We start from the raw sequence: 9,377 nt of genomic DNA, 5'->3' as shown, positions 1-9,377 counted from the left end.
TTATTGTTATTTTATGTGCATGTGTGTGCGCCTGAGCCTACATATATGTACCATGTGGGTGTGTGAGCCCATAGATGTCAAAGAGGATGTCGGATCCTCTAGCTGGAGGATCCTCTCTAATAGCCCTGGCTGTCCCGGAACTCACTCTGTAGACCAACCAGGCTAGCCTCGAACTCACAGAGATCCACCTGGCTCTGCCTCCTGAGTGCTGGGATTAAAGGCGTGTGCCACCACCGCTGACCGGCTGGTAAATGATTCTTAAGTGCTTTGTCTTGCACTTAAGGGGTCACAGTTTGACTTGGTAGAGGCCTTCCTGGAAATGCATTTGATCACATTTTCATTTGGGTGGGAATTCTGCCCCCACAGAACTCCCCACCTTTGAACAAAGAGGAAAGTCTTGGACTTCATGGTGAGTGAGACCTATTTCCACCCTGTGCTTAATATCAGTTGTCAGCGTGACTGTCTCTGGGATCAATGGGCAAGCCCTCGGGCACACCTGTGAAGGATTTTCCTGATCAGCTCAGCTAAAGTTGGAAGACCTACCCTAAATACAGGGGCCACCTTCAGGTGACAGTCCAGATAAAAGGGATCTGAGGGAGAAAAACTGATTTTGCCCGCGGTGCCTTCACATTGTGTAGCTAAGTCCATCTACCTGTTGGCATCTTTCCACCATTCCTGTTGGCGCTGGGACCCAGTGTCTGCACCCTTCCACGGTGGGCTGAAGACCAGGCTCCTCCAGGCCAGCCTCTTGGAGTGAGCAGTTACTAGGCTCTCAGCCTCTCCAGTGTGAGGCAGCCGTACCCCACCGCTCCAGCCAATCGAGTGAGTTCCCTTTTAATGCATACTCATTCTGGAGGCTTTGTTCCTCTAGAGAACCCTAAGACACCATCCGTAGTGTGACCAGAAAAAGGAAGCAAAGTGTCAGTGAGACTCGAGGAAGCTTGGCCGGCAGTGACAATTCAGTCGTAAGATGATATGGTCAGAAGCACGGGTCTGGAGACAGCTTGGACCGGTCAGATGCGGTTCTATGGGCGCACATCAGACCAGCGTCCACACGGCTAAGGAGGTTCCTTGGGACCACTCGTTTCCACCGTCTTTGCTCACCCAGGATTTCCTAAACAGTGAGACATTCAGTAGCATGAGAAACCAGGTTTATCCTGTGATAGCGTGAAGCGCATGTTCCCCCATGTACACATACAAAATGCACCGTGTTTCACTCGTGTGCTGCTGGTAGAAAACAGAAAAACTGTTCCCCTTGGAAGCCGCGAAGGCCATTCTCTTTGATATCCTTCAACCAAATCAAACAGGATCATCTTCAGACACCAAGGCCGACATTAAAGAGAGATGTGTTACCGGCCACAGGTCTCTTTCATGGCTGCTTGGCTTTGCCACTAAGAATTCAAAATCTACGGGACGGTTCTGTTTAAAACAATTTAGTTGCCAAAACTGGAGGCCGATTGGACTTTTGGTCCCTTTGGCTTGCCAGACTCTGATGGAGTTTATAGTAAAGAACAGTTTGGCCGGGCGGTGGTGGCGCACGCCTTTAATCCCAGCACTCGGGAGGCAGAGCCAGGTGGATCTCTGTGAGTTCGAGGCCAGCCTGGGCTACCAAGTGAGTTCCAGGAAAGGCACAAAGCTACACAGAGAAACCCTGTCTCAAAAAACCAAAAAAAAAAAAAAAAAAAAAAAAAAAAAAAAGAACAGTTTGGCTAGGGAATGGGGATTTCTTGTTTTGAGACAGGGTCTCGCTCTGTTCTGGAACTCACAGAGATCCACCTGCCTCTGCCTCCCTGTGCTGGGACTAAAGGCGTGAGCCTCCACACCTGACAATAATGGTTTGTTTTCCGTTTTTTGTGTTCATTTCTTTTTCTTTTAGACAAGGTCTCATTGTGCGGCCCTGGCTGACATGCAATCTACTACGTAGACCAGGCTGGTCTTGAACTCACAGAGATCTGCCTGCCTCTGCTTCCATAGTACTGGGTCTAATTAAAGACCTGCACTACCATGCCCAGCCCTTCCTAACCTTTTGAACACCATGAGTTAATCTTCTTTTTACCCAAAACTTTTGCGCGCACGCACACACACACACACACACACACACACACACACACAGACACACACACTATCCAAAGGGGACATTTTGAAATACCTTCCTTATGTTCTAAATCTCTTCCCTTTTTTCATTTCTTACTTTCGTCACTCGTGTGTGTGTGTGTGTGTGTGTGTGTGTGTGTGTGTACATGGGTACACTTGTGTGCCTGAACATGTATGTACACATGTGGAGGCCATAAAATGACCTGGGTGTCACCCTCAGCAACGATGCTCACCTCCTTTGTGGGAAGGTTTGTCCTGGGCTTGGAGGCCACTGATGAAGCCAGACTGACTGGGCAATGGGCCCCAGAGACCCTCCTGTCTCCCCCTCCCAGAGCTGGCATCTAAGTGGACACCGCCATGGCCAGCATTTGTCGCTGTTGCTATCATGAAAAACATGCATTTAGAACTAGCCAGTCTGAGTCAGTTCAGATGACCTCAACTGTGCCGGCTGGCCGCAGTCAGAGCGTCAGGGCAGCGGAGGAACGTTACACCTTCTTCTCTCCGTCAGGCCTGACCGGGTGTTGACTTTGGCCCCGTCCATCCACGTCAGAGTCTCTGCACAGCCTGTTTGATCCAGTGCTCGCTGGCCTTGACATCTACAGTGAAGGTATGTGTGGTGTTGTCGTCTGTCTCTTCGGCCGGCTCAGCGGCCAGGGGAACTTGGTGGCAGCACAGTGGTCCAGCTCGTGTCTCCCGGGCACCTCCCCCAGGATGTTTGGATGGCTTCTGGAGCTGTAGCATCTTTGTCTCCGGAAGGAGGGTGGCGTGCAGGTCTTTTGATGGCTGCGAGCTGCGTCTGGCACTGCCTTTTGCTTTCAAAGCCTTCACGTCTTCCTTCACTTTTGATGCCATCTTGATGAAAAGCTGGCCCAGCTTTCTTAAGAGGATTCTGGGGTCAAACTCAGGTTCAGGTCTTCCTGTTTGCATGCCAAGCGCTTTGTCATCTGAGGACACTCAAGTCTACATTCCTTTTTTTTTTTTTTTTTTTTTGGTTTTTCGAGACAGGGTTTCTCTGTGTAGCTTTGCGCCTTTCCTGGAACTCACTCTGTAGCCCAGGCTGGCCTCGAACTCACAGAGATCCGCCTGCCTCTGCCTCCCTGAGTGCTGGGATCAAAGGCGTGCGCTGCCGCCGCCACCACCACCACCACCCAGCCCTCTTTCTTCTTCTTCTTCTTCTTCTTCTTCTTCTTCTTCTTCTTCTTCTTCTTCTTCTTCTTCTTCTTCTTCTTCTTCCTTCTTCTTCTCCTCCTCCTCCTCCTCCTTCTAACAGAATTCTTTTCTTTAAAATGTGTTACATAAGGGGCTGGAGAGACGGCTCAGCAGTTGAGAGCACCGACTGCTCTTCCAGAGGATCCGGGTTCAATTCCCATCACCTACATAGCAGCTCACAACTGTCTCTAACTCCAAGATCTGACCCCCTCACACAGACATGCAGGCAAAACACCAATGCAAATAAAATACATATGTGTTGCATGTATTTATTTATTTATTTATTTATTTATTTATTTATTTATTTATTTATTTATTTATTGTGTGTGTGTGTGTTCCCAGGCATTTGGGGGTGAGAGGATAACTTGCTGAAGTCCCTTCTGTCCTCTACCATGTAGGTCGCAGAGATTACACTCAGGTCATCGGGCTGGGCATCAGGCACCAACGTCTGCTCGGCCCCCGTCCCCGCCCCCGTCTTCAGGGGTCTGCGTGGGCCTGCCGACAGAGCTGATCATAACGAGATTTGTTGACTGTCGACCTTCCGTCCTGGAAGGAGGGGCTGGGAGGGTCATGGGCATCCATGCCACCTCTCCCAACCAGTTATATACGGTTCTGCCCTAACTCCGTGTGGCCTTAGGGGTGGTTAGAGTGTATCAGTAAGGAAAGGTTATGGGAGTGGGCTCCAACTACCCAGTCCTGGGGCCATTAGCAGCAGTACTGGGGGTGGATGGGGGTGGACTTCCTAGTGTGGCTGCTTTGAGGCCACCCCGGCCCCTGCCTGCCCCTGCCCATAATTCCTCGCCCATTGCTCTGTAAGAAAGCCTGCAAAGTCACTGATCTCCCAGAGCAAACTCTGATGGACTCACACCTGGGTTTGTGGCTGGGACTTTAGAGTAGTGGGGGAGGGGCGTTTTTTACACCTCCCCCACGGAAAGAATTTTAGCAACACATTCTTCCCTCCCTCCCTCCCTCCCTCCCTCCCTCCCTCCCTTCTTCTGTTCCTTCCACTCTCCCTCCTTTCTTTACAAGGTCTCTCTATTTGTACCCAGGCTGGGCTGGAACTCTCTGTGTAGCCCAGACTAGTCTCAGTCTTCTTGCCCCAGCTTCTGAGTGCTGGAATTAAAGTGCACACCAGCTTCCTCAACCATTTTCTTTCTTTCTTCTTCTTTTTTTTTTTGTTTTTTGTTTGTTTGTTTTTATTTTTCGAGACAGGGTTTCTCTGTGTAGCTTTGCATCTTTCCTGGAACTCACTTGGTAGCCCAGGCTGGCCTCGAACTCACAGAGATCTGCCTGGCTCTGCCTCCCGAGTGCTGGGATTAAAGGCGTGTGCCACCACCGCCCGGCATGGAAGAGCCACCTTTAATTTGGGCCATACCTTCTGGTAGCAGCCCATACCAAGGACATGGAAAAAGGAAGCCCTCTGTCTCTGCCCGCTTGTTCTCACGACAAGTCCGTTCCTTCGCTGGCCTTAGAGCCGACTTCTTCAGGATTCCAGCGTATACTGAAGACCAGCTGAGACACCCAGCCTTGTGAACTGAACAACTACTGGATTCTTGAACCTTCCACTGGTAGACAGCCATTGTTGGACTAGCTGGATCATAGTCAGTGATAATAAATCCACATACATAAGTTTATTATAGAATATATATATACATATGTATATGTATGTATATATATGTATATGTATATATTCTATAAGTTCCATTCCTCTAGAGAACCCTGACTAATACAGATCCTAATACATAGCGTATTCTGCAGAGGGCAAAACAGTCCCTACACATAGAATTCCCTGGTTTTGAACTTCTAACTATTGCAGATCTTAGTGGCTAGAGGCCAGCCTGATTCAGTCAATCCAACTGTGGTTACATCACAGACAGTAGAAATGGCTCCTGGATCCCAAACCCAGGGCCAGATGCAGAGCTTCTAGGCAGGTGGGGTCTCAGGGACTTTTCTTTTTCTTCCTTTCTTTGAGACAGGGTCTCACTATATAGCCCTGACTGGCCTGGGACTCACGGAGATCCTCCTCCCTCTGCCTCCCCAATGCTGGGATTAAAGGGACCTTAGGGACCTTTTCTAACAGCATTTCAAGCCACTGCTGGACGCTGTTAACAGGAAGCTGGCTCAAGTGTCCCCCCCTCCCACAGGCAGTTCATCAGACAAACAGTATAGCTCGGGAGCCAAGTTTTGGGGGTCACGGAGGTTTCCTGGTGAGGTCTGAGCCTGCTTCACCAGCAGGGCTGCCTAAGGGGGTGACTGGACCGTGGGCCCGGGACCAGGTGTTTGGAAGGGTCTGCCCTTGGCTGTGTCTACCAGGGGGAGGCCTTTTGCCTCGCCCCTTGGCATTGTTATGATTAGCTCTTTTGAAGAAAGTTCTGGGCCATTGAGAAATGGCCCAGGTCCTCCCGAAGCTACCCTGTGTTTCTATCTTTTTTCTTCTTCTCGGCCAGGCCTATCGTTCTGTCTAGAAGTTCCTTATTCCTCTCTCCTCCTCCTAGGAATCCTGTAAAAGGTGGGCGCTGATCCCCCACACCAGGTGGCCCCAACATCCACCCATGTTTTGCAGAGGTTAGTAGACACAGTGGGTCCAGGCCGCCGCGGCCGCCCCAGGAGGAGATCAAAGGCACGAGGCAGTGTGCATCTCATCCTAACATCGGCAGCGTTTGGATTTAATAACCGGTTTGTCAGCAAACGTGCAGGGTGGAAGGAAGTGATGTGTGCAGCTGTAGAAATTTATACTGTAAATTATGTTTAAAATCGAGTGGCTCCCCAACCCGCCCTGACTTCCTTTAGGCTGTAGCTGTATGAATCTGAGGGATCAAATTTTTATAGGATGAATTAATCAAACCTATGTGGAACTATCAGCATTTAAATTTAATAACTAGTTTCTTACTAACTGCCTGGGATGGAATTAAGTAATGTGTATTCCCAGGGTGATGTATTATGTCAAAGAGTCTAAATACTGACAAAATTATACATGGTTCCTCCGAAACCCAGCTGGCCTGAGGCCGTGACCACATGATTTTAAGGAATCAAACTCTTTGTTGAATCAATCAGAGCTTATCAATTCAGGCAGGTGGAGAGATGGCTCAGGGGTTACGAGCATTGGCTCATCTTCTAGAGGTCCGGAGTTTGTTTCTGGGCACCCATATGGTGGCACATGACTGCCTGTAACATCAGTTCCAGGGGCTCCTACACCCTCTTCTGGACTCTTTGGGTACTGCATGCATGTGGTACATAACACATATGTGCAACACAAGAAGTAAAAAAAAATTTAAAATCTTGAGCCAGCTGTGGTGACGCACGCCCTTAATCCCAGCACTCAGGAGGCAGAGGCAGGTGGATCTCTGTGAGTTCGAGGCCAGCCTGGTCTACAGAGTGAGTTCCAGGACAGCCAGGACTACACAAAGAAACCCTATCTCTCTCTCTCTCTCACACACACACACACACACACACACACACAAAGTGTTTTTAACGTTACCAACTCAATGAAAACTAACTTGGCTTATTCAAGTGGTACTAGCAGCTATTAGCTCAGACCACATACAATTTGACCTGAACTGGGCCCCTTAACCCAAATCTTAAATGGGCGATTATTTGCACAGCCAAGTTTAGAGATGGGTTTTGGCCGGGCAGGGGAAGGGGGGGGGGCTGTCTTTGGTACAAATATTCATCAACACAAGATTTTTCTACTTTATGATGGTGTGAAAATAGGAAGTTGGAAGTTTGGTTTGGTTTTTCTTCCTGGTCTACTGATCAATAGATCCTCCCTCACGATGCTGGCCAGTGGCAGCCAGCCCAGGCAGGCCTGAGTCCTGAGGAGAGACAGCTGACCCCGTGGGGTACTGTTGGATGGTGCTAGCATGTGGGTAGGTTAGGGTACTCGGTTCATTCGGCTTATGATAGTTTCTATTTAGGAAGGGATTTTTGGGATACTAGTCCACCTGAGTCAGAGAGTCTCTCTTATCAGATTCACACTTCTGAGGCTCAGGCCTCTCCACGAGACCCAGGCCTCCTTTCCCCCAGATAATTCCAATACGCAGACAAGCATGAAAACCACTGACAAAGTTCCCAATGCCTTTAATCCCAGCACTCAGAGGCAGGAGGATCTCTATGAGTCCCAGGCCAGCCTGGGCTACTCTGCTGGTTTGTTTTACGATAACTTGGCACAAAGTTATCTAAGGGGAGGGAACCTCAATTAAGAAAATGCCTCAGTAAGATCTGGCTGGAGGGCCTTTTCCTAATTAGTGGTCGATGGCGGAGGGCCCAGCTCACTGTGGGTGGTGCATCCCTGGGCTGCTGGTCCTGGTTTCTATCAGAAAGCAGGCTGAGCAGCCATGAGGAACAAGCCAGTGAGCAGCACCCCTCCTCGGCCTCTGCATCAGCTCCTGCCTCCAGGTTCCTGTCCTGTTTGAGTTCCTGTCTTGTTTCCCCTAATGATGGACCACAGTGTGGAAGCCAAATAAATCCTTTTCTCCCCAGCTTGCTTTTTGGTCATGGTGTTCATCACAGCAAGAGAAACCCTAAAACAACTCCAGTGAGAGCCTATCTCAAAATAAATAAGGGGGCTGGAGAGATGTGTAGCTGGTTTTTTGTGGGGGTGGGATTGATTTTGTTTTTACTTTTATTTCTTTTTTGAGATAGGGTTTCTCTTTGTAGCTTTGGAGCCTATCCTGGAACTCGCTCTGTAGCCCAGGCTGGACTGAAACTCACAGAGATCTGCCTGCCTCCTAAGTGCTGGGATTAAAGGTTTGTTCCGCCACGCCCAGCTGGTCGAGCTCTTCTTAATCAGCATTTAAGAGTTCTCCTCCTCCTCCTCCTCTCTTATTTATTTTCTCTGCCTGGCAGCCCCACCTATCCCTCTCCTGCCTAGCTATTGGCTGTTCAGCTCTTTATGAGACCAATCGGATATCTTAGACAGGCAAAGTAACACAGAGTTAAATAAATGCAACATTAAAGAATGTAACACATCTTTACATAATTAAAAAAAAATCCACAGCATAAATGAATGTAACACATCCTAAACTAATATTCCACAACAGAGATGGCTCTGCAGTTAAGAAAACTTACTGTGGGCTGGAGAGATGGCTCAGTGGTTAAGAGCACTGGCTGTTCTTCCAGAGGACCTGAGTTCAATTCCCAGCAACCACATGGTGGCTCACAACCATCTGTAATGAGATCGTGTGCCCTCTTCTGTCCTGTGTAGACAGGACACTGTGTACATAATAGATAAATAAATCTTTGAAAGAAAAAGAAAACTTACTGTGCTTACAGAGGACCTGGTTTGGTTCCAGCACCCACATGAAGGCTTTTACAACAGCTTTAACTCCAGTTTTGTATGATCCAGTGCCTCTTCTGGCCTCCTCAGATAATGTGTGTACACAGACATACTCAGACACAGACACATATACATAAAAGAAATACTAAAAAATAACAAGCTGGACATAGTGGTGTACATCTTTAGTCCCAGCATTTGGGAGGCAAAGGCAGGTGGATCTCTGTGAGTTCCAGGACATCTAGGGCTGTTACACAGAGAAACGAAGAAAAAGAAAAAAACAAAAAGCTGGTGTTTTGCCAGGTGGTGATGGTGGCATATGCCTCTAATCCCAGCACTCAGGAGGAAGAGACAATTGGATCTCTGAGCTCAAGGCCAGTCTGGTCTACAGAGTGAATTCCAAAACAGCCAGGGCTGCAGAGAAACCCTGTCTCAACAAACAAGCAAACAAACAAAAACCAGCTAATGTTTCCTATGCTGTGTTTCTTGAGCCAAGGACTTATGTAGCCCAGTCTGGTCTCAGGCTTGCTATGTAGCTGAGGATGGCCTTGAACTCTTGATTCTCCTGCCTACTGGGATTAGCCCCTTGTTTTAAGGTCCTCGTGGTTCTCCTCACTCAGACTCCCCACTGCTGAGATTTGCAACCACGACTATTCCGGACTCATCAGCTGAATCCTTAACACTTAGATTATGAAAAATGGTTTGTGTGCATGATAGCAAAACAACTCTAACTAAGGAGGAAAGAGGAGAATGCAATCCTGTCCCGTGACAGGGTGCTGGACAGTCGGTCCTTGCTTGTTTC

This window comes from Peromyscus maniculatus, chromosome 23 (genome assembly GCF_049852395.1).
Source record: "Peromyscus maniculatus bairdii isolate BWxNUB_F1_BW_parent chromosome 23, HU_Pman_BW_mat_3.1, whole genome shotgun sequence".
In the NCBI taxonomy this organism is placed as follows: Eukaryota; Metazoa; Chordata; class Mammalia; order Rodentia; family Cricetidae; genus Peromyscus; species Peromyscus maniculatus.
Note: the sequence above shows the minus strand (reverse complement) of the source record.